A 22,998-nucleotide genomic window follows, 5' to 3' on the forward strand; every position below is an offset into this window, starting at 1 on the left:
GCGCCGCTAAATTGCTGAGAGTTACAGGCTTGTACATATTAGCAGGTTCTTGCAACTTCCTAGCACTCCTTTTACCCTAAGTTAGCGGTCTCTTCCGGAGGGAATCTTTCTGTAAACCATAGAGGAAAGAAAGGAGATTGAAAGAAGCTTTACGTCACTCAGGCAGCCTCCGCAAGCCGGCTCTCCCTTCGCCATTAAATGCGAAGCATTTCTTTGCCTAGTCGGCGCCAAGGTCAACGCGAGATCCTCCAAGGTCACAGAGTTTGTCACCGATGCTCGCGCACCCCCATGCACTTGATCGCTGGCTGCTATTGGCTCGGCCATTCCTTGCACCACGCGCATGCGCTGCTTTCCAAAGCGCCCGCTCGGACAACGCTACTGGCTTGATGTCTTCTCTGCTTCAATCGCCGGTATGCGTGTGCGCGCCACAAATAGACGCGGCTTGATTGAGCTAACTGCGCTGTGTTGAGCGTATGCCTCTGCTTGCAGATACAACGAGTACTCGAAAGCATCAAGCGTAAGAATGCAAACGCTCTGCAGAGACTACAGAGGTATGCGATGCGTATCGAAGTGGCGAGGCATGAGGTGGTGGTGGTAAACATTTATTGCTTGAGCCTTTTTACAAGATTACTTGTGAGGGGGCTCAGGAGCGCGTAGGGTGTCCGGGAGTTTGTGGCCCTCGGCGACCCTCAGAGCCCAGTCCACCAGCCGTATTTGGTCGGCTGGGTTGGAGCTAGACACCGCGGTCTCCCATCCCTCGACGTCGGTGAGTTGCCACTCAGAGGGTGGCTGGAGCTCAGAGCATAAGAACATAATGTGATGGAAGGTAGCTCTAGGTGCGCCGCAGAGCGTACATTCCTGTTGATATAGGCCTGGATGAACCAGGGCGAGAAAAGCTGGAGAAAGAAAAGTTTGTGCCTGAAGTTGGCGCCAGGTGCTTTGTTGCAATTTCGTTAAGGATTTATCTGGGGGAGGGTATCTCAACCGCATTTCGCGGTAGTGGAGGGTGATCTCGTGATATTCGACCAATCTGTCTCTGGCGTTATCCAGGTCGTCGGACGGCGTGACTCGGTTGACGGCTACTCGAGCGATAGAATGGGCCATCTCATTGCCTGGATGGCCTGCGTGCGCGGGCACCCAGATGAGCTTAATTGGTCTGAGGGGGGTCTGATGATTGAGAATTTTCAGTGCCGGTTCATGAACTCGGCCTTTCGAGTAGTTGCGGATTGCAGTTTTGGAATCACTAAGGATAACCTCGGCAGCGGTGGTTGAGATGGCCAGCGCTATGGCAGCCTCCTCCGCCTCTATGGACGTGCGCGCGTGTATTGTGGCAGCTGTAATGTAACCAAGTTGATGGGACACTGCACTTACGGCATAGGCTGCTTTCTGTGGGTAACTAGCGGCGTCGACACACACAGTGAGGTGGTCGTGTTGGTGTTGTTTGTAGAGGGCTTTTGCCCTGCTCTGCCTGCGTGCCTCGTGATGCACGGGGTGCATGTTTTTAGGCAGGGGGAGAATAGTGATGCAGTTTTGTATGTCCGATGGTAAAGGACATGTCTGATGGGCCTTGGAAGTCGGGATTAGTCCTAGTTTGTCCAGGATGTGCCGACCTGTGGGGGTAGAGGACAGCCTCTCAATTTGGGCTGTGCGATGGGCTTCCGTGAGCTCAGCAAATGTGTTATGTACCCCCATGCGAAGGAGGCGCTCGTTTGGCGTGTGCCTGGGGAGGTTAAGTGCAGTCTTATAAGCTTGACGTATAAGGGCATCCACTTTTTCCGTTTCCGTCCGGTTGAGATGTAGGTATGGGAGCGAGTATAGTACTCTGCTTATGACAAAAGCCTGTACTAACTTTCTCAAGTCATGCTCTCTCATCCCATTGTGTCTATTGCCTATCCGCTTAATCAGGCGCATAGTGTGGTGTACTGTGGTGGCGAGTTTGCTCAAGGTCGCCGTATGTCTGCCGTTGTTCTGCACAACCATGCCAAGCACTCGTAGCTGTATGAGGCGAAGCGACGGGCCGAGGAGATATACGCGAGGCCGTGGAGCGCAAGCAACAAGAGAAGCGACACGCGCTCGAAGAACAGCGGCACTCCGCGCGAATAGCCGCCGAACAGGCAGCCGAGACTAAGCGACGCCGATCGGAGGACCACCACTTGCTGGACGCAGACGCGTATGCTTTCAGAAGCACTTAGTCGAAGAGGAATTTGCAACGGCCAGTAGCGTCTGCGACCGCATATGGTTCCGATCGTACGTCGTCAGAGTGTCGTGGCCCGCGCAAGTGTGGCGACGCTCAAGAGATCATTTCCTCGGGAGGACGTGACTTCGGGTAAAATGCCCGAAAAAAATTTTTTTTCGGGCATCCTGCAGCCCTGTGACAATGCCCAGAGTGCTAACCGTTACACCATGAGACCGCACCATTCCGAACCCGGGCCTCCTGGGTGAAAGCCAGGTATCCTAGCCACTAGACCACGCCGGAGAACGGGACTGCATGATGCAGCGCTGCCTCTGCTCGCTAAACACACACCGCGCGCTGCGAGAGAAAAAAGGAAGAGGTCTCACCGAGATTTGAACTCGGATTGCTGGATTCAGAGTCCAGAGTGCTAACCGTTACACCATGAGACCGCATCCTTCCGACGCCGGGAATCGAACCTGGTCCTCCTGGGTGAAAGCCAGGTATCCTAGCCACTAGACCACGCCGGAGAACGGGACTGCCTGATGCAGCGCTGCCTCTGCTCGCTAAACACACACCGCGCGCTGCGAGAGAAAAAAGGAAGAGGTCTCACCGAGATTTGAACTCGGATTGCTGGATTCAGAGTCCAGAGTGGTAACCGTTACACCATGAGACCACACCCTCTTCCGACGCCGGGAATCGAACCCGGGCCTCCTGGGTGAAAGCCAGGTATCCTAGCCACTAGACCACGCCGGAGAACGGGACTGCCTGATGCAGCGCTGCCTCTGCTCGCTAAACACACACCGCGCGCTGCGAGAGAAAAAATGAAGAGGTCTCACCGAGATTTGAACTCGGATTGCTGGATTCAGAGTGCAGAGTGCTAACCGTTACACCATGAGACCACACCCTCTTCCGACGCCGGGAATCGAACCCGGGCCTCCTGGGTGAAAGCCAGGTATCCTAGCCACTAGACCACGCCGGAGAACGGGACTGCCTGATGCAGCGCTGCCTCTGCTCGCTAAACACACACCGCGCGCTGCGAGAGAAAAAATGAAGAGGTCTCACCGAGATTTGAACTCGGATTGCTGGATTCAGAGTCCAGAGTGCTAACCGTTACACCATGAGACCACACCCTCTTCCGACGCCGGGAATCGAACCCGGGCCTCCTGGGTGAAAGCCAGGTATCCTAGCCACTAGACCACGCCGGAGAACGGGACTGCCTGATGCAGCGCTGCCTCTGCTCGCTAAACACACACCGCGCGCTGCGAGAGAAAAAATGAAGAGGCCTCACGGAGATTTGAACTCGGATTGCTGGATTCAGAGTCCAGAGTGGTAACCGTTACACCATGAGACCTTTTTTTTTTTTTTAATTCGCTGATTGGTACATCACACGTTAAAGAACAACAGAACAAAACGCATTTACAGAAAATATGACACTGAAAAATGTTTAAAAACCTCAAACTCGCTTTGTTTGACGTGGGGATGATTATAATGACATGAGGTCATTCAGAACGGGTAGCCATTCTGGCTGTTCTTCACCTGTGCAATATACATCCTTGGTGTGAGCTATACTTTCTATAAAGTATTCTCTGGCTGGGCGTGCGTTTACATCCGCATGCCTCACCGCCATACGCGTCTTCCAAATAGCGTGCATACTCAACAACATAAACATATCATACGGTATGCCACTTTCACACTGAACCGGCAGAAAACGAATACCGTATGGTGTTATAGGGAGGTCTTTCTTTAATGTTCGCTGAAGGATGTCCCAGTGAAATACGGCATCCCAACAGTCCAAAAAGATGTGATCAATACTTTCCGGCTTACGGCACAAGAGGCAATTAGTACTCCACGGAACAAATAGGCCCTTTTCCTCTAGCCATGGTTTCACGGGCAACGTACCAGTATGTAGCTGAAAAAAAAAGGTCTTGGCTGATGGCCGTACTACCATTCTTTTGATTCTTTTAAAGACATCTTTTCCGGGCCCGATTGGATACATGGTGCGATACAAGGGTTCTGGCATCATTACGTCAATAAGATCTTTATACAGCCGTTTTTTCTTGACTTCGCACAAGTACTGCAGAGAAAAACGAACCTTTAATATACTGAACGCCAATACTACTTCGCGCAGATAACCACGTATACCCATTCGCCCCGCACAAGAAGTCTATACAATGAATTCAGGTAAATAACAGCATAGTCTAACTTGTAACATGGTGCGCAAGAATGGATGACTCTGATCACGTAGAAAAGTAAACCTCGACACTATCTGTCTTACAAACAAATGGGCCAATCCCAGCCCACCAGCTCTCACTGATCGAAAAAGATTTGTACGACTTGTGCGTTCCCATTGGGATCCCCAAACAAAAGTGGCAAAGATTCTGTGTATCTTCTGAATGTTTAGCCTATTCATGCACAGCACCTGAAGCACGTACCAAACTTTCGCTGCTAAAAAGATATTGCAGACTGTTGACCGGGCGAATATCGAGAAGTTTTTCCCTCCCCACTTATTTACTTTCTCTCTCAGCATTTCTGTTTCGTCCTTCCAATATTCAGCTGTATCTTTATATCCCTCTAGTGGCACCCCAAGATACTTTGTGGGTACGTCCCTCCATTTCACATTTTCGAAAAAATCTGGCATTGCCTCCCAGGTGCCATGCCACAGACCTACACATTTATCCCAGTTTATTGCACTACCGGACCACTTGCAGTACTTGTCGGCAACCCTCACAGCTTCGCTAATACTTTCTCTATTTTCACAGAAAACGGCAATGTCATCAGCATAAGACAATAATTTGACCTCAGCCATCATAAGCTTAAAACCACGTACTTTGTTATTGTGAATTATGCTCAAACAAAAGGGCTCTAAGTAAATAGCAAACAATAAAGGAGAAATTGGACACCCCTGGCGAACGCTCCTGGCAATATGAATACTTTCAGTGACTTCTTTGTTAATGACAATGTCAGCCCCACAATTTTTGTATGACATTTTCACACCTTCTAAGATAACATTACCGACATTTACATGTTCCAATACTTTAAAAAGTACGTCATGCACTACACGATCGAAAGCCTTTTCGAGGTCTAATTGTAACATCGCGATTTTCCTGTCCCATGCATCACAGCATTCTAGGATGCTCCTCGCTGTGTGAATGTTCGTTCCTATTGTTCTGCCCTTTATGCCGCATGTTTGGTGAGGTCCTACGATTAGTTGTATTACAGTCTGCAGTCTTTTGGCTAGCACTTTCATGAACACCTTATTATCTACATTGGTGAGGCTTATAGGACGATAAGCACTCACCGATAAAACCTTCACTGGATCATCACTTTTGGGTATCAGTACAATATGCGACCTTCTAAAGGATGGTGGCACATCTTTTATTTCGTACGCCTCAGCGAAGAGCCGCCAAAGAGCCTTCGAGAGGTCATGCTTAAACGCCTTATAAAAAGCAGCACCAAGTCCGTCTGGACCCGGCGTTTTCCCTTCACTTAGATCGTCTATTGCTCTTTCTATTTCGGTTAAGCCAATAGGCATTTCAAGGCGTACTTTGGTTTCGTTATCTAATGTAGGCATTGGTGTCAAAAATTCACCGTGTAAAGAGGCCTCACTTTTACCGCTGCATCCCAACAATCCTTTGTAGTATTCGACAAACGCTTGTTGGATCATCAATTTGTCCCTTGTGATCTCTTCACAGTACGTTATCTGCGTTATTTCCTTACGTGAAGCGTACCGCTTTTCCTCGCTCAAGGACCGTTTCGTCGGTGTTTCGCCGAGCCAGAGGTGTTCTGCGCGTGCGCGTATAACTGCGCCTCTATTTTTCTATATCCATTTTTTCAAGCTGATTCTTTATTTTTCTTATTTCTTCATTGAAAGTGCCTGGCTGCACGCTCTCGACTGTCAACAAGAATTCCAGCTGACACTGTAGTTCCCTTTCTTTTCTTTTTTCATTCTGGTGTAAAATGGAAGATCTCTCGATAGCGCTAATTTTTACTTCTTCCTTAAACCGCTCCCATGCGTCAACAAATCCCCCCGACTCAAACAAGTGCAATTTTTCTATAAGTACTTTCACATTGTCTACAAAGACTTTATCGTTAAGTAGTTTGTTATTGAGTTTCCACAACTCCCACGAAAAACCTGACCTACTTTTTTTTTCGCCTATTGAAAACATCACGACACTGTGGTCAGTAAACGCTACCGGCTTAACCTCATAACTGTTGCAAAGTGGTACAAGCACGTCTGCCACGTACGCTCTGTCTAAACGTGAGTGGCAATCACGTTGGAAATGTGTATAGACAGTGCCACTTCCTTGTTGCAGTACATTTCCAACATCATCTAGTCCACACTCCTGCATAATCGTAGATAAAAACAAAGCACTTTGATCCCGAACTGGCAATCCCTTGCTCCTATCTTCCTTCAGGCATACACAGTTAAAATCACCGAGCAGAATCACTTTTCTTTCACATTTTAAATATGGTTCAACAGTTGCAAAAAATCTGATACGATCTTTAACGCTATTTGGTGCATATACACAAATGACGCGCCATTTCTGAAACAAGAACAGAAAATCACAAAATACAATTCGGCCGTCTTCACTAGAATAAACATATTCTTCCACAAGACCTAAAGAACTACGCAAAAAAATGGCACAGCCTCCAGAGGTGCCAAGGGAGTGACATACGCAAACGTTGTACAAAGACCTAAAAGGTTCGACCATGCGATCCGTTTGCTCCTGACTTTCAACCTTGGTCTCCTGAACAGCTATCAAGTCAAGGTCATACTCGCGGAAGAGACGACTGACCTGATATTGCCTTCGTCTAGACCGTAGTCCACGAACGTTCAATGTGGCAACTCGTAACGCGGTTCTAGATTGCGAAGTCCGCGTGCCAGTAGGAACAGATCGCATGGTTCCTACCTCACACATGGGCCCGGCGTCGCCGGTGCAAAACCTTGAAGGACTTGCGGGTATACACGCACACGGCGTGCACCCGCCACACACGTCACATGATGCTGAAGCCATTCGAGCCGTGTCCTTTTCCGTCTATGGTTTTAAGGCCCTTGGTTGAAGCACAGCCCTCGTTGCTACGAAGGCGGCTTCCGCGGCGGTCGGGTGCCCGCTCCGATGTTAGGTATGGGCTTAGTGCTGGGTCGCCTGCCCGTGGCCACCTTCGTCGCCGGCTCACTTCCTGCCCCCTTGCCTAGTCGGCCGCCGTCAGGAGCGACCTCTTCAATCGGTCGTTTTGGAGTTGCGACACTTACGCCAGCACTCACGACGTCCATGTCTTCTGGCTGGCTGTTTGACGCGGTGGTTTCCTTTCCTTCGTCTTTGTTGTTTTCGTCCACTGGAGCATCGTTGACCGCTTTGGTTGGCTCGATAGAATGCCCGACCTCCTCCGCGCGTTCCACATTCTTTTCTTTTTCCGTCGACAATTTAGAAAGGGGCGTGTACACGGGTTCCCCCATTCTGCTGCTGGCTGCTTCCTCTGCGTCAACTTGGTCCATGATGTGCTCCGAGACACGGTCGGCTGTAACCGTACCTGCCACCTTAGCATATGTCTGAGTGCATTCGTTGTCTTCATGACCATAGCGCCTGCACTGACCGCACCGCGGTATTCGACAGTCACGTCTAATATGCCCCGTTCGGCGACACCGTAGGCACAGTGGCGCTCGGCCTGGCACAACCAGAAGTGTTGTCATGCCACCCACTCGAAGCTGATGTGATAGGTCCTCGATAGTAACTCCGGTTTTCAGTTCCAGTGCTACGGTACGAGTCGAAGTTCCTTTGTCCGTGATACCATGGACGCGCCATCGCTCCTTCAATACTTGTGTCACCTTCCCGTAGGCCGCAAACGCGGTGCGTACATCTTCATCCGGTACATAATGCAAAAGCCAATGTAGCTTTAGGCGAACGTCTTGCTTATTTGGGTCGATAACGAGGCATCGCCTCTCCTTTATCTTGACGTCACCAACCGCGAGCATCTTCTTCATTCCTTCTGCTGTGCTGAAGGTCACCGCCCATACGTGGTTCATCTGGAAAGCCCCCAAAGCAAGCACCTCGGGCAGCATTCCCAGACGAACCATGGTGTCGCGGACATCTTCCACACGATAAGGTCTTGCCCTGATATCTCCGTGTAGAAAAACAGTATTTGTAATACACGCACCTTTAGGTAACTGTGGCAGAACGACTTCATATCCTTGGTTTTCTTCGGCAAAAAACCTGTTTCCACGACCCATATGGGCCGCTGTATCCGCTCCATCGGAGCTCATGGTGACACAACCTTTCGCTAGCGCGTCCGGAAGTGGAATCACCACGCCGGAGAACGGGACTGCATGAGGCAGCGCTGCCTCTGCTCGCTAAACACACACCGCGCGCCGCGAGAGAAAAAAAGGAAGAGGTCTCACCGAGATTTGAACTCTGATTGCTGGATTCAGAGTCCAGAGTGCTAACCGTTACACCATTCTGCTTCCGGCAGCCGAGCTGAGCGGTCAGCAGAATCATGGGCTCCAGTGGAGCAGCGACAGCGGCCACTTCTGGCCGCGGATCCAGGCTAAACGACGATAAGGATTACGCCTTTATTTTGCCGCAACTGCCTAAAGGACAAGTGGTTATTAACACCGTCTTTTTGCACGGTGATGTTCGCGCCAGACCTTATAAGGTGGAAGATTTCCGAGACGCCCTTCTGCCGACGGGCCTGCTGCCTGATGTGGTATGCATAGGGGCGTACCAGATCAACCACGTCTGGGCAGTGACCCTCAGCGATGCGACTGCCACAAAGAGGCTTCTGGACCATAAGGAGCTCCAAGTGAAGGGACGACGGTGCGTCATCGTTGACCCGCAGGATCAGCAGGTGAAGCTAAGGCTTCACTGGCTGCTGTACGGTGTTGCCGACGAGGACGTCCGGACGGCGTTCGCGGCTTTCGGCAAGGTGGAGGAGGTGAGCCGGGAGCGGTGGCGCGTCGAAGGCATGGGAGCGAAGACCTCAACCACCAGGACCGTCATTCTGAAATTGAAGAGCGGAATGAAAGTGGAGGACCTGCCCCATCAGATCCGCGTCGGCGGCGAGTTGGCCTTGGTCGTCGTCCCCGGGCGACCGATGCAGTGCCTGCGCTGCCACGGCACGGGACACGTCCGCCGTGAGTGCAGAGTCCCCCGTTGTACCTTATGCAGACGTTTCGGCCACGTCGACGCTGACTGCGTAAGATCTTATGCCACCGTAACAGGCCCAGTAACTTGCGACATTGCGGCAGAGCATGTCATGGACGTGGCCGAGGCGGAGGACGCTGCCAAAGGAACTCTAGACACGGTTCCGCCAGCGACAGCCAGTGGGACGACGAGTTTGGCCGTAGACAGCAAGGTGGCGGAGACTACCCTGAAGCCGAGTGGGACGGCACAGGACGCGACCGCTATGGGCCCGTCTACGCGGAGCAGGAGTGAAGACCCGCTCGACAACGGCACGACGGCGATGCAGCAGGACGGGGCCGTCCTTGACGGCGACCGGACTTCGACTCCTGGAGCCCCAGTCAAGCGCCCGCATGACCAGACTAAGGACCGCAACGACGGAGCGACCAGCACCAGCGAAGGGCCGCCGACAAAGACACCTCTTGGGAGGCGGGCGAGCTTGAAACCGAAGCCGAATGTCCCACCTGAGAGAAAGCCTGCGGACAAAGTGCCGACCACAAGCAACGCCGGGAAACCGGGAGGTCCCGGAGGCGGCTAGCCGAGGGCTAGTCGTGAACGGTAAGCACCATGCTCCGGGCCTACTATTCTCTTAAGCTCAACATGGCTCAGATACCGACCCTAAATATTGCCACTTTAAACGTGAGAGGGTTGGCGGCTAGTCGTAGGCAAAGTCAGGTCCTACGGTTGGTCACTGACCACGATGTCGACGTACTAGCCGTCCAAGAAACTAAGGTTGACGGGGAGGAGGAGACCGGGAGCATGGTGCGCCGCTTCACGACTAGGTATTTTGCGGTGGTAAGCCATGCGTTAGGCACGGCTGGGGGTTGCATTCTTTTTGTGAAGAAACTGCCTGGACTGCAAATTCAAAGTACCTTTTCTTGTCAGTCTGGAAGGATTGTTTTCTGCGATATTGTGTTGTGCGATTTTCAGTTCCGCGTCATATGCGTATATGCACCCAATTCAGTTGAAGAGCGTGCCCGTTTCTTTTCGAACCTTTCGCAGTATGTTCGATGCGATAAACGCGTTATGCTGCTAGGAGACTTCAATTGTGTAATGAGCGCTAGAGACAGAGCCAATAATGCCGGTGTGCGTGACAGAAGCAGTGAAGTCTTGTCAAAACTAATTAGTGAAAATGAACTCGATGACGTGTTTGAGTGTCTGGAAGGGGGGCGTGACGTGACTTTTACACGTTTTCAGGGCAGTAGCCATGAGCGGTTGGACCGAATCTACATTTCGCTGGATACAATTCCAAGATGCCACGGTTATTCTGTAGTGCCCGTATCGTTCTCAGATCATTGTCTCGTAATATGTAATGTCGGTATAGGGAAACGCAAACATGAGTTTAATTGGGAGATGTGGAAAATGAATGCTTTGTTATTAAATGATGAATCTTTTGTAAAGGCAGTACGGGATGCCATTAATGAAATACGCGAAGATGCAGCTGAAACAATAGCTGAAAAATGGGAATGGTTTAAACAAAAAGTTAAAATGAAAGCCTTAGAAAGGTCAAGCAGCCTCAAATTTGAGAGGGAATATAAAGAAAAGGGTTTGCGTACACTACTTCAGCAGCTGATAACGCTTGAGTGCAAAGAGCCTGGTCTGTACAAAGACGATGTACGGAGCGTCAAGGAAAAGCTTGAACAGTTCGATAAAGAACGTTATCAAGGTGCCATCGTGCGAGCACGAGCAGATGCATTAGCGGCGGGGGAGACGCCCACAAAAAGGGCGCTTGGACTCGAGAAGGCGCATGGACGGCGAAACCATGTCGATAAGATTTTAATGAACGGGGTTGTTGTTGAGGACAACGAAAGCATAGGACGCGCCTTCTTTCAGTACTACCAGTCGCTCTTTGCATTTCAGCCAGCGAATGTAGAGAGTTTCAAAGCCGATTTTCTTCAGCGGATGCCGAGGCTGGCAGATGACGCTAAAGAACGATTGGAAGGCAACATTACCGAGCACGAAGTTGAAAAGGCAATCGGCGATTTGAACTCGGGCAAGTCGCCTGGGCCTGATGGACTCTGTGCGGCGCTATATAAGGCTTTCAAAACAGAACTGTCCCCACTGTTAGCAGATGTGTTTAATGAAGCGTATGAGAAGAAATTATTGCCACCATCTTTTGGAAAAGCGCACACAATACTAATCCCTAAGAGCGATCAAACAGACAAACTCAGATTCGTGGCATCCTATAGACCTATATCACTAACAAACATTGATTACAAGATCTTTATGAAGATTTTAGCTGCGAGACTTCAAGGCGTCATCAAGGAAATTGTCGGAGACCACCAAACTTGCGGCATCAAGGGGCGGTCCATTTTTTCTAACATCCATCAGATGCGGTGCGTGCTCGAATGCTGTGACGTCACCGATGGTGGCGTTGCAGTTCTTCAGCTCGATTTGGAGAAAGCGTTCGATTGTGTCGCTCACGTTATTTTGTTTGCCATCTTGGATCATGTTAATGTCGGTTCCATCATCAGTGAGGGCGTGGCCTTGGCGTATCAGAATTGCACAACAAGACTAATTGTCAATAAGTCTCTGGGGGCCCCCATTAACATCATGCGTTCAGTACGCCAAGGCTGTCCCCTCAGTCCGCTTTTATTTGCACTCTATATAGAAGCAATGTGCGTAGTCATAAACGGAAATAACAAAATACGTGGTTTCAGATTAGCAGCGGCAGAGGTGAAGTTGCTCGCATACGCAGATGACATTGCAGTGTGTTGCACAGACAAACCAAGTGTAACGGAAACAGTATCGGTAGTGAAACATTTCTGTGATGTCACGGGTAGTAGACTAAATTGGGGCAAATCCCTAGGCCTGTGGCACGGGAAATGGGTGTCTGCACTGGACAACTTCGCGAACCTCAACTGGGTCAAAACGCCGACGAGGTATCTGGGTGTTCCTCTCAATAGCTACAATAGTAGCGATGAATATTGGAGGAGCCAAGTCGATGAAATGAAAGAAAAGGCGGACAGATGGAAGGGTGCGAAGCTGTCTATTTTTGCAAGGGCGACAGTATGTAATATGTTTTTTGTCTCAAAGTTATATTATGTCATGCAAGCGCTGTATTGTTCGAGAGCAAATGTGCAAAGACTGCACAGAGTGTTTGCTGTTTTCGTCTGGGGATCAACATGGGAAAGGTGCAGCCGAACAAATTTGTTTAGAAGAGTGAAGGACGGGGGTGTGGGTTTGGTTCATCTTTTTGTTAGACAACTTGTAAACCGATTCTTGTTTTTTCGCGATGTGCGCCATCCTTTTCTGCGCACCGTATGCCAGCTCAGGTTGAGCGGCGCTTTGCCGGCACACGTTGTTAGTACGGCAAGCGTTACCGGATCACATCGTGGCTACTTTAAGGAAGTGGTCGACAGCGTAAGATTTCTTTCTGTTAGATTTTCAATGGATTACCTTTGCGAAGTGACAAGGAAAAAATTGTATAAGGATGTGTGCGACATGGTTTTCCCAGTGCCGTTATACAGAGCCATTTACAGTGGAGGGCCCGGACTTGATGTACTTAAATGGTTAAAACGCATGGAGGTGCCACCAGGGGTCAAAACCTTTTTTTTTAAGCTTCACACCGGAACGCTCTCCGTGAAGACTTTCATGGAAGAGCGAGGATGTATCGTACCATGGGGAAGCCATTGCTTGATCTGCAAAAAGCAGGAAACCATAGATCACGTTTTCTTAGAATGTTGGGAGGGCTTCTTTTTCTGGGACGTCTTAAAGCGAACCCTGAAAAAGGAGTTACCGGTGGACCCCCATGGGATAAGGTATCTGACAATTAAGGATGATGATGGGGTTCCATATGATTTTATTATGTTAAACGCTCTCCACTGTATATGGCGGGCTCGTATGGCAGGTTACTACTGTGATCCTGACGCTAGGCCCGCTCGCGCTTATTTCAGAGAATGTATGACACGATTTATAGAAATACAGAAAATGCAACAATGTGTTCCGGATTGGCTGTGGAGGCTAGAACCTCTGACAGCCATGAAGGAATTTTAAGTTGACAACGCCTGTCCAATAGGGACAGACGGCTTTTGTTGTATGATGTGACTCTTTTCTTTCTTTTTTTGTTTGTATTGCAATTGTAATACTGTAATGTGTTGAAACTGCACGTTCTGCGAAAAACCGGTAATAAATAAAAAAATGGCTGTGGCTTAGGTAAGGTTAAGCCCAGGATGCGAAGCATACTAGCCTTTATTTTAGTTGTTGAACCACTGTTTAGCCTGGTGAACTGCTGTTGCTTGGCTATATTTGGTTCGGCTAGACGAAGAAACAACTCATGCATTACTTCTTCGCCTTCAAGAGTGGAACGCGACAGCGTTCCCGTCGACCCGCCAAGGGGTGTAAGACAATGGGCTACAGGGCAGCGACTACGCGCCCCGCATTGGACGCGGTGAGCGTCGAGCAAAGCAGCGTTCGGCGCGGCAACGAAATGTGCGCCTGAGCAAGAGACGCACGCCTTAGAAACAGCGCGTTTCTAAGGCAACACCGCATTCACTAGAGGCGCTTTTGTACCGCTTTGAAGCGTTGTACTCGTGGCTCAGTGGTAGCGTCTCCGTCCCACACTCCGGAGACCCTGGTTCGATTCCCACCCAGCCCGTCTTGCAAGAGTTGAGCCAAAGCCACTTCTCCTCTGTCGTGACGTCACGGTGTCACGTGATTTCATGGTCACCGCCGCGCCTGAGGAGCTGGGTTGAGCCCTCGTAATATGCTTCGCATAAAAAAATGGCTGTGGCTTAGCTAAGGTTAAGCCCAGGATGCGAAGCACTAGCCTTTATTTTAGTTGTTGAACCACTGTTTAGCCTGGTGAACTGCTGTTCCTTGGCTATATTTGGTTCGGCTAGACGAAGAAACAACTCATGCGTTACCCTGCTTCGCCTTCAAGAGTGGAACGCGACAGCGTTCCCGTCGACCCGCCAGCGACTACGCGCCCCGCATTGGACGCGGTGAGCGTCGAGCAACGCAGCGTTCGGCGCGGCAACGAAATGTGCGCCTGAGCAAGCGTCGCACGCCTGAGCCTTAGAAACAGCTCGTTTCTAAGGCAACACCGCATTCACTAGAGGCGCTTTTGTACCGCTTTGAAGCATCGTACTCGTGGCTCAGTGGTAGCGTCTCCGTCCCACACTCCGGAGACCCTGGTTCGATTCCCACCCAGCCCGTCTTGCAAGAGTTGAGCCAAAGCCACTTCTCCTCTGTCGTGACGTCACGGTGTCACGTGATTTCATGGTCACCGCCGCGCCTGAGGAGCTGGGTTGAGCCCTCGTAATATGCTTCGCATAAAAAAACTAGACCACGCCGGAGAACGGGACTGCATGATGCAGCGCTGCCTCCGCTCGCTAAACACGGACCGCGCGCTGTGATGGAAAAAAAAGCAGAGGTCTCACCGAGATTTGAACTCGGATTGCTGGATTCAGAGTCCAGAGTGCTAACCGTTACACCATGAGCCCGCACCCTTCCGACGCCGGGAATCGAACCCGGGCCTCCTGGGTGAAAGCCAGGTATCCTAGCCACTAGAACACGCCGGAGAACGGGACTGCATGAGGCAGCGCTGCCTCTGCTCGCTAAACACAGACCGCGCACTGCGAGAGAAAAAAGGAAGAGGTCTCACCGAGATTTGAACTCGGATTGCTGGATTCAGAGTCCAGAGTGCTAACCGTTACACCATGAGACCGCACCCTTCCGACGCCGGGAATCGAACCCGGGCCTCCTGGGTGAAAGCCAGGTATCCTAGCCACTAGAACACGCCGGAGAACGGGACTGCATGAGGCAGCGCTGCCTCTGCTCGCTAAACACAGACCGCGCACTGCGAGAGAAAAAAGGAAGAGGTCTCACCGAGATTTGAACTCGGATTGCTGGATTCAGAGTCCAGAGTGCTAACCGTTACACCATGAGACCGCACCCTTCCGACGCCGGGAATCGAACCCGGGCCTCCTGGGTGAAAGCCAGGTATCCTAGCCACTAGAACACGCCGGAGAACGGGACTGCATGAGGCAGCGCTGCCTCTGCTCGCTAAACACAGACCGCGCACTGCGAGAGAAAAAAGGAAGAGGTCTCACCGAGATTTGAACTCGGATTGCTGGATTCAGAGTCCAGAGTGCTAACCGTTACACCATGAGCCCGCACCCTTCCGACGCCGGGAATCGAACCCGGGCCTCCTGGGTGAAAGCCAGGTATCCTAGCCACTAGAACACGCCGGAGAACGGGACTGCATGAGGCAGCGCTGCCTCTGCTCGCTAAACACAGACCGCGCACTGCGAGAGAAAAAAGGAAGAGGTCTCACCGAGATTTGAACTCGGATTGCTGGATTCAGAGTCCAGAGTGCTAACCGTTACACCATGAGCCCGCACCCTTCCGACGCCGGGAATCGAACCCGGGCCTCCTGGGTGAAAGCCAGGTATCCTAGCCACTAGACCACGCCGGAGAACGGGACTGCATGATGCAGCGCTGCCTCCGCTCGCTAAACACGGACCGCGCACTGCGAGAGAAAAAAGAAGAGGTCTCACCGAGATTTGAACTCGGATTGCTGGATTCAGAGTCCAGAGTGCTAACCGTTACACCATGAGACCGCACCCTTCCGACGCCGGGAATCGAACCCGGGCCTCCTGGGTGAAAGCCAGGTATCCTAGCCACTAGACCACGCCGGAGAACGGGACAGCATGAGGCAGCGCTGCCTCTGCTCGCTAAACACAGACCGCGCACTGCGAGAGAAAAAAGAAGAGGTCTCACCGAGATTTGAACTCGGATTGCTGGATTCAGAGTCCAGAGTGCTAACCGTTACACCATGAGACCGCACCCTTCCGACGGCGGGAATCGAACCCGGGCCTCCTGGGTGAAAGCCAGGTATCCTAGCCACTAGACCACGCCGGAGAACGGGACTGCATGAGGCAGCGCTGCCTCTGCTCGCTAAACACAGACCGCGCACTGCGAGAGAAAAAAGGAAGAGGTCTCACCGAGATTTGAACTCGGATTGCTGGATTCAGAGTCCAGAGTGCTAACCGTTACACTATGAGACCGCACCTTCCGACGGCGGGAATCGAACCCGGGCCTCCTGGGTGAAAGCCAGGTATCCTAGCCACTAGACCACGCCGGAGAACGGGACTGCATGATGCAGCGCTGCGTCTGCTCGCTAAACACAGACCGCGCACTGCGAGAGAAAAAAGAAGAGGTCTCACCGAGATTTGAACTCGGATTGCTGGATTCAGAGTCCAGAGTGCTAACCGTTACATCATGAGACCACACCCTTTTCCGACGCCGGGAATCGAACCCGGGCCTCCTGGGTGAAAGCCAGGTATCCTAGCCACTAGACCACGCCGGAGAACGGGACAGCATGATGCAGCGCTGCCTCTGCTCGCTAAACACAGACCGCGCACTGCGAGAGAAAAAAGGAAGAGGTCTCACCGAGATTTGAACTCGGATTGCTGGATTCAGAGTCCAGAGTGCTAACCGTTACACCATGAGCCCGCACCCTTTTCCGACGCCGGGAATCGAACCCGGGCCTCCTGGGTGAAAGCCAGGTATCCTAGCCACTAGACCACGCCGGAGAACGGGACTGCATGATGCAGCGCTGCCTCCGCTCGCTAAACACAGAACGCGCACTGCGAGAGAAAAAAGGAAGAGGTCTCACCGAGATTTGAACTCGGATTGCTGGATTCAGAGTCCAGAGTGCTAACCGTTACACCATGAGACCACACCCTTTTCCGACGCCGGGAATCGAACCCGGGCCTCCTGGGTGAAAGCCAGGTATCCTAGCCACTAGACCACGCCGGAGAACGGGACAGCATGAGGCAGCGCTGCCTCTGCTCGCTAAACACAGACCGCGCACTGCGAGAGAAAAAAGAAGAGGTCTCACCGAGATTTGAACTCGGATTGCTGGATTCAGAGTCCAGAGTGCTAACCGTTACACCATGAGACCGCACCCTTCCGACGCCGGGAATCGAACCCGGGCCTCCTGGGTGAAAGCCAGGTATCCTAGCCACTAGACCACGCCGGAGAACGGGACTGCATGAGGCAGCGCTGCCTCTGCTCGCTAAACACAGACCGCGCACTGCGAGAGAAAAAGGGAAGAGGTCTCACCGAGATTTGAACTCGGATTGCTGGATTCAGAGTCCAGAGTGCTAACCGTTACACTATGAGACCGCACCTTCCGACGGCGGGAATCGAACCCGGGCCTCCTGGGTGAAAGCCAGGTATCCTAGCCACTAGACCACGCCGGAGAACGGGACTGCATGATGCAGCGCTGCGTCTGCTCGCTAAACACAGACCGCGCACTGCGAGAGAAAAAAGAAGAGGTCTCACCGAGATTTGAACTCGGATTGCTGGATTCAGAGTCCAGAGTGCTAACCGTTACATCATGAGACCACACCCTTTTCCGACGCCGGGAATCGAACCCGGGCCTCCTGGGTGAAAGCCAGGTATCCTAGCCACTAGACCACGCCGGAGAACGGGACAGCATGATGCAGCGCTGCCTCTGCTCGCTAAACACAGACCGCGCACTGCGAGAGAAAAAAGGAAGAGGTCTCACCGAGATTTGAACTCGGATTGCTGGATTCAGAGTCCAGAGTGCTAACCGTTACACCATGAGACCACACCCTTTTCCGACGCCGGGAATCGAACCCGGGCCTCCTGAGTGAAAGCCAGGTATCCTAGCCACTAGACCACGCCGGAGAACGGGACTGCATGAGGCAGCGCTGCCTCTGCTCGCTAAACACAGAACGCGCACTGCGAGAGAAAAAAGGAAGAGGTCTCACCGAGATTTGAACTCGGATTGCTGGATTCAGAGTCCAGAGTGCTAACCGTTACACCATGAGACCACACCCTTTTCCGACGCCGGGAATCGAACCCGGGCCTCCTGGGTGAAAGCCAGGTATCCTAGCCACTAGACCACGCCGGATTTTTTTTCTTTTTTTTTAACACTTTTATTCAGAAAAGGCATGTACATACATAAAACCCACCTTGGTCTGCTTGACCAGTGTGGTTAATTAAAAATTTTTCATCCGTACCAACTCATCAAGTACCCATATCCATGCTGGTGGCTCGGTTAAAGTACTATATACCTCGCGCATGTAGGTTATGCTGTCTATAAAGTTTACTCTGGCTGACTTTGCCTTGGGGTCTGCGTGCCTGACTCCCATTCTTGTGATCCAAAGGCTATGTAGCCCCAGTATCATGATCATGTCATAGGGGAAGCTGTTTTCATTCTGCACTGAGAGATATCGAATTCCGTGTGGTGTTATCGGTAACTCTTTCTTCAGGGTTCGTTGCAAAACATCCCAAAAAAAGACAGGATCCAAACAATCAATGAACGCGTGTTCGATTGTTTCTGGTTTCTTGCACAAAAGGCAGTTTGTTGTCCACGGTACAAATATTCCCTTTTCATCGAGCCATGTTTTTACAGGGAGTGTGTTTGTATGCAATTTGAAAAAGAATGTTTTAACAGCTCCTCTAACAGTCATTTTTCGAACTCTTTTTAATACATCTTGTCCTGGGCCTGCAATGTTTGGCGATCTGTATAATGGTACTGGCATCATTACATCGATTAAATCTTTATATAGTTTCTTTATCGGTACAAGGCTCAGGTACTCAAATGAGAAGCGTGTTTTAAGCATCCTAAACGACGTGACTAATTCCCTGAAGTAACCTTTTACACCACAGTCGATTGCAGCCGCACTAGACACAACAAATTCGGGCAGTACATTCTTAAGGCGCATTTGCATCATCGCTCTCAAAAATGGGTCTCTCGTGTCCCGCAGGAACATAAAACGCGACACAATTTGTCGGATGAACAGATGAGAAAGGCCGAGGCCTCCGTCTTTCACTGGGCGAAACAGATTAGTGCGGCTGATTCTCTCCCAATTGGAGCCCCAAATAAAAACCGCGAATATTCTATGCAGTTTCTGCACGTTGACGCGTGACATTGACAAAAACTGCAACACATACCACACTTTGGCAATCAAAAAAACATTGCACGCACTGGCCCTAGCAAACATCGATAATTCGCGGCCTTGCCACCCTCCAACTTTTTCCTTCACCTTTGGCGTCAGGTCATCCCAGTAATCTGCAGTTTGCTTATAATGCTCGAGAGGCACGCCTAAATACGTAGAAGGACTTCTTGCCCACGTGATGGTCGCAAATCTTTCTGGTTTAAAGTCCCATATTCCGTGCCAGAAACCGACACTTTTTTCCCAGTTTATCGCGGAACCTGTCTGTTTGCAAAAATCTTTGGTGACGCTTATGGCTTCTTCTATGCTATTGCGGTCAGTGCAAAAGATTCCTACATCATCAGCGTAGGCAAGGATTTTCACATGATGCGTCTGAAGCCTGAAACCATGTACTTTTTCATTAATAATAAGACTGAGACAGAAGGGTTCAAGATAAAGAGCGAAAAGCAGCGATGACAACGCACATCCTTGTTTTATAGATGACCGGACGTCAATACTCTGGGTGAGGTTCTTGTTAACTATGATGCGTACAGTACAATCATTATAAGCCATGTTTAAACCTTCTAATAACACTTTGCCAATATTGACATGTTCAAGCACAGAGAAAAGAACATCGTGTGCGACACGGTCGAAAGCCTTGGCGAGATCGAGTTGTAACATAGCAACTCGTCCCGAGATGGCATCACAACATTCAAGAACGCTGCGGGCTACATGCACGTTTGTACATATCGAGCGTCCTTTTATTCCACATGTCTGGTGCGGTCCAACGAGAAGCATAATAACGCTTTGCAAACGTTTAGCTAAAATTTTGGTATAGATCTAATAGTCCACATTTGTGAGACTTATTGGGCGATAGGCCCCTACTGATAACAGTCTAGTTGGATCATCTGTCTTCGGTATCAAAACAATATGGGCAGCGCGGAAGGATGGCGGTAATCGTTTTTCCTTATAGGCGTTGCTAATAACGTTATGCAAAATTGGGCTGATTTCTTCAATGAATATTTTGTAAAAGGCTGCTCCTATTCCGTCCGGCCCAGGTGTTTTTCCTGGAGTTAATCCTTTTATTGCACTTTTCACTTCCTCTATGCTTATTGGCTGTTCTAGTCGCGTCTTACATTCTTCATCGAGCTTAGGCATTAGATTAATAACCTCGGTTCTCAGGCCAGTTTTATCGCCTTTTTTATTCGCAAATAATTCGCTGTAATGTTCGACAAATGCCTGCTCAATTTTACTCCTATCTGATGTCTGTTCGTTACGGTAGTTGATCTGTCGTATTTCGTTTTGAGCCGCGTATTTTCTTTCGTCACACATCGCTCGCTTGTTGGGCGTTTCACCCAACCATATCTTTTCGGCTCGCGCCCTTATCACTGCTGCTCTGTACTTTTCGGTTACAATTACTTCTAGTTTGCTTTTCACTTCGCGAATTGCTTTTATATACATGCCGGGATTGCCGCTTTCCATACATATAAGAAAATCGAGTTGGAACTGGAGTTCTTTTTCGTTACACTTTTGCTTTTGACTAATAATGGTTCCCCTTTCAATGGCAATAATCTTGACGTCGTTCTTAAAGTTTTCCCACTCAGCTGCCCACCCGTGTGGCCTTTTGGATGTCATTTGTTTAAGTCTTTTTGTTACACACTCCATAAATTTTTCATCTTGCAAAAGTTTCACGTTGAACTTCCACAAAGCCCAATTAAAACGGCTTTTTCTGAGGTTGCTTCCTAGTGTAGTCATGACAAGGCTATGGTCACTGAAAGACACATGTTTCACTTCATAGTGGCCACAATCCTTTGCAAGGTCAACTGTGACATAGATTCTATCCAGCCTAGCACAGCTTCCGCGCTGGTAATGGGTATAGATAGGGCTACTTCCTCTTAACAATAAATAACCGAGGTCTTCTAAATAATATTCGTGGAGCAGTGAAACAAGCACTCGCGAACTTTTATCTCGTACAGGGGTGTTCTTGGCTCGATCTTCAGCCAAACATACACAATTGAAATCCCCAAGCAGAATTAAGTATTTATCACTTTTGAAAAATTGTTCTAAGTCTTCAAACAATACAACACGCTCATGATCGATGTTTGGCGCATATATACAGATAACACGCCATTGCCTTGCGCAGTACGAAAAGTCAACAACAAGCAACCGCCCCGCCTCTGACGCAACTACTTCTTCACCTTCAATGCCCACGTTGTTCCTTATATAAACTGCACAACCACCAGAGGTGCCTATCGCATGGCTAACACAAACATTGAAGTGCCTTCGAAAAGTTACCACCATTCGATCCGTCTGCTCCTCACTTTCTATCTTTGTTTCTTGCACGGCTACTATGTACAAGTTAATTTCCAGAAAAAGTCGATTAAGTTGATTTTGCCGTTTCTTAGTCGCCAATCCCCGTACATTCAAAGTGGCAACACGTAAGGGAAGAGGAAGTTTTTCGTCCTTAATTTGTGAAGAGCACTCGGATCGGGCAGTGTTTACCCCAGAAGTCAAGGATGCAGTGGAGTCTTCACTCAGTTGTGGCAGTAGTGGGTCAGGATGAACTCGCTGCCCATCGTCTGCTTCCTCAACCGAAGTTCGGTAGCTGGACGGGACAGCATCGTCTAGGCGGCGTCGCTTATTCGGTGCCATCTTGCTCAGTCACCAAGGGGAAGCGGATCCCCGCCTTTATTTCGGCGGTTTATCCACCGGGCGTCTATCAGGAGGAATGTTTGGTTTCGGCTTTAACGACGTTCGTCTCGTGAACGCCGTTTTCAGAGGCGGCCCCCCGCCACCTGCACCACCCAGATGATCCGGTTCGCCGACACTGTCGCTGTGCATGCGCTTAGCCGACGCCTCTACAACACCTTCCATTGTTTGACACTGCACTGTCGGTGTTTCAGTTGGCGACGACACCATAGCTTCACTAGAAGATTTCCCTTGCTGACATTTTTCATTCATTTTGTTGTGCGCGTCGTCACTGTTTGCACCGGCCAGATTTTTTTCACACGTTATTGTTTCAATAGCTGGCTCACGTTGTTGTACCGCTGCCGGAGGCGTTTCCACAGGTTCTTGTTCCTTCGTCACCGTGGTTGCTGCTTCTTCAGCTTCAGCCTCGTCCATGATATTATCCAATGTGTCAGCGTCCTTTCTGTGGCCCGTTATATTTGCGTACGTGGGCACGCACTCGCTTTCGTCGTGGCCGAAGCGTCGGCACCGTGAGCATCGCGGGATCCGGCAGTCACGGCGGATGTGCCCTTTACCCTGGCAGCGCAAGCAAAGTGGCGCCTTGCCTGGAATAGCTACGAGAGCAGGCTCCCCAGCGACACGTACTTGATATGGAATGTCTTCAGTCGTGACCCCGGCCTTCAGCTTGAGGTTCAGCACGCGCGTTGTCGTACCTTTTTCAGAAATGCCAAGGACACGCCAGCGCTCCTTTGTGGTTTCCATAACCTCGCCGTATGGCTCAAAGGCCACACGTATGTCTTCGTTCGTCACATTAGGGAGGACCCAGTGGATTTTCACTCGGACATCTTGGTTGTTCGGGTCTACTACCAGACATTTTCTGCCTTTCACAGTAATATTCCCCGCAGTCAACAACTTCTTCATGCTTTCATGGCTCTTGAACGCAACAGCCCACACATGATTCATCTGAAATGCTCCTAAGGCGTCAACCTCAGGCAGCAGTTCCAAACGTCCAAGGGCATCCCGGTAGTCTTCAACTCTGTACGGCCTT

General features: G+C 50.4%; 1 protein-coding gene, 40 non-coding genes and 1 pseudogene across 41 annotated transcripts in view; 1 reads left to right on the top strand and 41 right to left on the bottom strand.

Moving 5' to 3' along the window:
• LOC135910512 (N-acyl-phosphatidylethanolamine-hydrolyzing phospholipase D-like) overlaps positions 1–22,998 on the top strand; it is a 93,399-nt gene that overhangs the window by 16,009 nt on the left and 54,392 nt on the right. The gene's annotated exons all lie outside the window — the stretch shown is intronic.
• TRNAQ-CUG (transfer RNA glutamine (anticodon CUG)) lies at positions 2,551–2,622 on the bottom strand. Its single transcript has one exon. It is a non-coding gene; the product is annotated as a tRNA-Gln (tRNA).
• On the bottom strand, positions 2,629–2,700 carry TRNAE-UUC (transfer RNA glutamic acid (anticodon UUC)). Its single transcript has one exon. It is a non-coding gene; the product is annotated as a tRNA-Glu (tRNA).
• Positions 2,775–2,846, bottom strand: TRNAQ-CUG (transfer RNA glutamine (anticodon CUG)). Its single transcript has one exon. It is a non-coding gene; the product is annotated as a tRNA-Gln (tRNA).
• On the bottom strand, positions 2,855–2,926 carry TRNAE-UUC (transfer RNA glutamic acid (anticodon UUC)). The gene has a single exon. It is a non-coding gene; the product is annotated as a tRNA-Glu (tRNA).
• Positions 3,001–3,072, bottom strand: TRNAQ-CUG (transfer RNA glutamine (anticodon CUG)). Its single transcript has one exon. It is a non-coding gene; the product is annotated as a tRNA-Gln (tRNA).
• Positions 3,081–3,152, bottom strand: TRNAE-UUC (transfer RNA glutamic acid (anticodon UUC)). Its single transcript has one exon. It is a non-coding gene; the product is annotated as a tRNA-Glu (tRNA).
• TRNAQ-CUG (transfer RNA glutamine (anticodon CUG)) lies at positions 3,227–3,298 on the bottom strand. Its single transcript has one exon. It is a non-coding gene; the product is annotated as a tRNA-Gln (tRNA).
• On the bottom strand, positions 3,307–3,378 carry TRNAE-UUC (transfer RNA glutamic acid (anticodon UUC)). The gene has a single exon. It is a non-coding gene; the product is annotated as a tRNA-Glu (tRNA).
• LOC135910470 (uncharacterized) lies at positions 3,569–4,840 on the bottom strand (annotated as a pseudogene).
• TRNAQ-CUG (transfer RNA glutamine (anticodon CUG)) lies at positions 14,721–14,792 on the bottom strand. Its single transcript has one exon. It is a non-coding gene; the product is annotated as a tRNA-Gln (tRNA).
• TRNAE-UUC (transfer RNA glutamic acid (anticodon UUC)) lies at positions 14,799–14,870 on the bottom strand. Its single transcript has one exon. It is a non-coding gene; the product is annotated as a tRNA-Glu (tRNA).
• Positions 14,945–15,016, bottom strand: TRNAQ-CUG (transfer RNA glutamine (anticodon CUG)). Its single transcript has one exon. It is a non-coding gene; the product is annotated as a tRNA-Gln (tRNA).
• Positions 15,023–15,094, bottom strand: TRNAE-UUC (transfer RNA glutamic acid (anticodon UUC)). Its single transcript has one exon. It is a non-coding gene; the product is annotated as a tRNA-Glu (tRNA).
• Positions 15,169–15,240, bottom strand: TRNAQ-CUG (transfer RNA glutamine (anticodon CUG)). The gene has a single exon. It is a non-coding gene; the product is annotated as a tRNA-Gln (tRNA).
• Positions 15,247–15,318, bottom strand: TRNAE-UUC (transfer RNA glutamic acid (anticodon UUC)). Its single transcript has one exon. It is a non-coding gene; the product is annotated as a tRNA-Glu (tRNA).
• On the bottom strand, positions 15,393–15,464 carry TRNAQ-CUG (transfer RNA glutamine (anticodon CUG)). Its single transcript has one exon. It is a non-coding gene; the product is annotated as a tRNA-Gln (tRNA).
• On the bottom strand, positions 15,471–15,542 carry TRNAE-UUC (transfer RNA glutamic acid (anticodon UUC)). The gene has a single exon. It is a non-coding gene; the product is annotated as a tRNA-Glu (tRNA).
• Positions 15,617–15,688, bottom strand: TRNAQ-CUG (transfer RNA glutamine (anticodon CUG)). The gene has a single exon. It is a non-coding gene; the product is annotated as a tRNA-Gln (tRNA).
• TRNAE-UUC (transfer RNA glutamic acid (anticodon UUC)) lies at positions 15,695–15,766 on the bottom strand. Its single transcript has one exon. It is a non-coding gene; the product is annotated as a tRNA-Glu (tRNA).
• TRNAQ-CUG (transfer RNA glutamine (anticodon CUG)) lies at positions 15,840–15,911 on the bottom strand. The gene has a single exon. It is a non-coding gene; the product is annotated as a tRNA-Gln (tRNA).
• TRNAE-UUC (transfer RNA glutamic acid (anticodon UUC)) lies at positions 15,918–15,989 on the bottom strand. Its single transcript has one exon. It is a non-coding gene; the product is annotated as a tRNA-Glu (tRNA).
• Positions 16,063–16,134, bottom strand: TRNAQ-CUG (transfer RNA glutamine (anticodon CUG)). The gene has a single exon. It is a non-coding gene; the product is annotated as a tRNA-Gln (tRNA).
• TRNAE-UUC (transfer RNA glutamic acid (anticodon UUC)) lies at positions 16,141–16,212 on the bottom strand. Its single transcript has one exon. It is a non-coding gene; the product is annotated as a tRNA-Glu (tRNA).
• Positions 16,287–16,358, bottom strand: TRNAQ-CUG (transfer RNA glutamine (anticodon CUG)). The gene has a single exon. It is a non-coding gene; the product is annotated as a tRNA-Gln (tRNA).
• Positions 16,364–16,435, bottom strand: TRNAE-UUC (transfer RNA glutamic acid (anticodon UUC)). The gene has a single exon. It is a non-coding gene; the product is annotated as a tRNA-Glu (tRNA).
• On the bottom strand, positions 16,509–16,580 carry TRNAQ-CUG (transfer RNA glutamine (anticodon CUG)). The gene has a single exon. It is a non-coding gene; the product is annotated as a tRNA-Gln (tRNA).
• TRNAE-UUC (transfer RNA glutamic acid (anticodon UUC)) lies at positions 16,589–16,660 on the bottom strand. Its single transcript has one exon. It is a non-coding gene; the product is annotated as a tRNA-Glu (tRNA).
• On the bottom strand, positions 16,735–16,806 carry TRNAQ-CUG (transfer RNA glutamine (anticodon CUG)). Its single transcript has one exon. It is a non-coding gene; the product is annotated as a tRNA-Gln (tRNA).
• On the bottom strand, positions 16,815–16,886 carry TRNAE-UUC (transfer RNA glutamic acid (anticodon UUC)). The gene has a single exon. It is a non-coding gene; the product is annotated as a tRNA-Glu (tRNA).
• On the bottom strand, positions 16,961–17,032 carry TRNAQ-CUG (transfer RNA glutamine (anticodon CUG)). The gene has a single exon. It is a non-coding gene; the product is annotated as a tRNA-Gln (tRNA).
• On the bottom strand, positions 17,041–17,112 carry TRNAE-UUC (transfer RNA glutamic acid (anticodon UUC)). Its single transcript has one exon. It is a non-coding gene; the product is annotated as a tRNA-Glu (tRNA).
• TRNAQ-CUG (transfer RNA glutamine (anticodon CUG)) lies at positions 17,186–17,257 on the bottom strand. The gene has a single exon. It is a non-coding gene; the product is annotated as a tRNA-Gln (tRNA).
• TRNAE-UUC (transfer RNA glutamic acid (anticodon UUC)) lies at positions 17,264–17,335 on the bottom strand. Its single transcript has one exon. It is a non-coding gene; the product is annotated as a tRNA-Glu (tRNA).
• On the bottom strand, positions 17,410–17,481 carry TRNAQ-CUG (transfer RNA glutamine (anticodon CUG)). Its single transcript has one exon. It is a non-coding gene; the product is annotated as a tRNA-Gln (tRNA).
• TRNAE-UUC (transfer RNA glutamic acid (anticodon UUC)) lies at positions 17,487–17,558 on the bottom strand. Its single transcript has one exon. It is a non-coding gene; the product is annotated as a tRNA-Glu (tRNA).
• TRNAQ-CUG (transfer RNA glutamine (anticodon CUG)) lies at positions 17,632–17,703 on the bottom strand. The gene has a single exon. It is a non-coding gene; the product is annotated as a tRNA-Gln (tRNA).
• Positions 17,712–17,783, bottom strand: TRNAE-UUC (transfer RNA glutamic acid (anticodon UUC)). Its single transcript has one exon. It is a non-coding gene; the product is annotated as a tRNA-Glu (tRNA).
• Positions 17,858–17,929, bottom strand: TRNAQ-CUG (transfer RNA glutamine (anticodon CUG)). The gene has a single exon. It is a non-coding gene; the product is annotated as a tRNA-Gln (tRNA).
• TRNAE-UUC (transfer RNA glutamic acid (anticodon UUC)) lies at positions 17,938–18,009 on the bottom strand. The gene has a single exon. It is a non-coding gene; the product is annotated as a tRNA-Glu (tRNA).
• On the bottom strand, positions 18,084–18,155 carry TRNAQ-CUG (transfer RNA glutamine (anticodon CUG)). The gene has a single exon. It is a non-coding gene; the product is annotated as a tRNA-Gln (tRNA).
• Positions 18,164–18,235, bottom strand: TRNAE-UUC (transfer RNA glutamic acid (anticodon UUC)). Its single transcript has one exon. It is a non-coding gene; the product is annotated as a tRNA-Glu (tRNA).

This window comes from Dermacentor albipictus, chromosome 6, assembly GCF_038994185.2.
Source record: "Dermacentor albipictus isolate Rhodes 1998 colony chromosome 6, USDA_Dalb.pri_finalv2, whole genome shotgun sequence".
NCBI lineage: Eukaryota > Metazoa > Arthropoda > Arachnida > Ixodida > Ixodidae > Dermacentor > Dermacentor albipictus.